The sequence below is a fragment of the Pseudorca crassidens genome, chromosome 2 (assembly GCF_039906515.1).
Source record: "Pseudorca crassidens isolate mPseCra1 chromosome 2, mPseCra1.hap1, whole genome shotgun sequence".
In the NCBI taxonomy this organism is placed as follows: Eukaryota; Metazoa; Chordata; class Mammalia; order Artiodactyla; family Delphinidae; genus Pseudorca; species Pseudorca crassidens.
This window is the reverse complement of record NC_090297.1, coordinates 43,992,130-43,993,659: the sequence shown is the minus strand read 5'-3', so window position 1 is coordinate 43,993,659 and position 1,530 is coordinate 43,992,130.

Sequence of the window (1,530 nt, the reverse complement as noted above, 5' to 3'; positions counted from 1 at the left end):
AATTTCTTCTTATAAGGACATCAGTCATGTTGGATTAGGGCTAACCCTAATGACCTCATTTTAACTTAATTACCTCGTTAAAGACCCTATTGCCAAACACAGTCACATTGTGAAGTACTGAGGGATAGGACTTCAACACATAAATTTGGGGGGGAGACACAATTCAGTCCATAACGGTTAGCATTAACCTCCTTAAGTATGAGATGTGAAGTCCCACAATTGCTCCCCAACCTTCTGTAAAAATCTTTCTCATGCAGCCTCGTGTCCGTGATTCTTTAAGGAGTGGCAGAATTGGAGTTGTGTCCAGTAACATGTAAAAAAGGGACAGGGAGGGATGGCCAGGTGATCCATAACCTGAATTAATTCATTGGAAGCAAGAACAGGTCACAAATGACCAGGAGTGACATAAACCCCAATTAATCTTGAGGGTCACAGAGAGGAAAGAGTTTCCCACTGGACCCAGGAAGGAGATTAGATACCAGTTTTGTTTAAACCTTGATGGACATAGTGCTGACCTCAGCAAGCACCAGTGACTTTAAAAAGAGAGTTTTATTTCTAGATCGCCTAACAGTCCAGCCATTGGTTGGAGGCCAGGATTGTTAGTGGCTTTGGGGTCTTCAACAAGTGGAAAGTGAAAGAGGGGAGAGTGTTTGCTGAACACTATTGATCCACCCAGAATGAACTAAACAAGGCCACTGATGATCTCTGCAAAAGCATTTTGGGTATACAGTGGGGGCAGACGCTTGAGATTCTCATTCACAAATATGTTTGCAGTCCAGTTATTGAGTGTAAAATTGAGATGAATTGAGATGCAAATGGGAGGTGAGGTGGTGAAGTCCATGCATGTAGACACTATGACCGAATGAATAAATGAAATAACATTTTTTAAAGTGAGATAACATTTATTGAGCATATGTGTAACCAAGATTCACACATCCCATCCAATCATCATAACACCACCACAAGGTAGTGACAAAGATTCTCTCCATCACCAAACTCTAGCCAGTGTTCTCTGAGCTCTCTTCTCCACCAGGCTTCAGCCTCCCCTACAAAGACTTAAAGGAACACTAACATAGTTTCTAACAGCTCAAGGTCACATCCCTAGGATGACTCTAGCCCCATTTAAAGTGCCTCCCTGAGAAAACTCAAGGCTGCTGAAAGAATTTACTGTTTGTTCCAGCCAACACCTGAAGGTAAGGCTCCTGTCTCCCAGTCTCTGTGGGAGCCTAAGCTTGCATAAGCGCCAGTTGCAAACCTAGAACGGTTTCATGTGGACTAACCCCCTCCGTGCATTTTGTAAGTTTTACTTCCCCGACTGTACATAGTCCCCGGTCACCCACCTCCCTAATCCTTCATTCTCCCTGTAAAACTCCCAGTCACCTCTGTACAAATACAAGTTGAGTTCTGTGTCATGCTGGACACTTCCCTTTTGCAATAGTATATTAACGATTAAAATCTGTTCTCACTACCTTAGTGTCCGGCTTTCTTTATCTTTGACACTAGTCACTTTTATATCCGCGCTTTACAGAT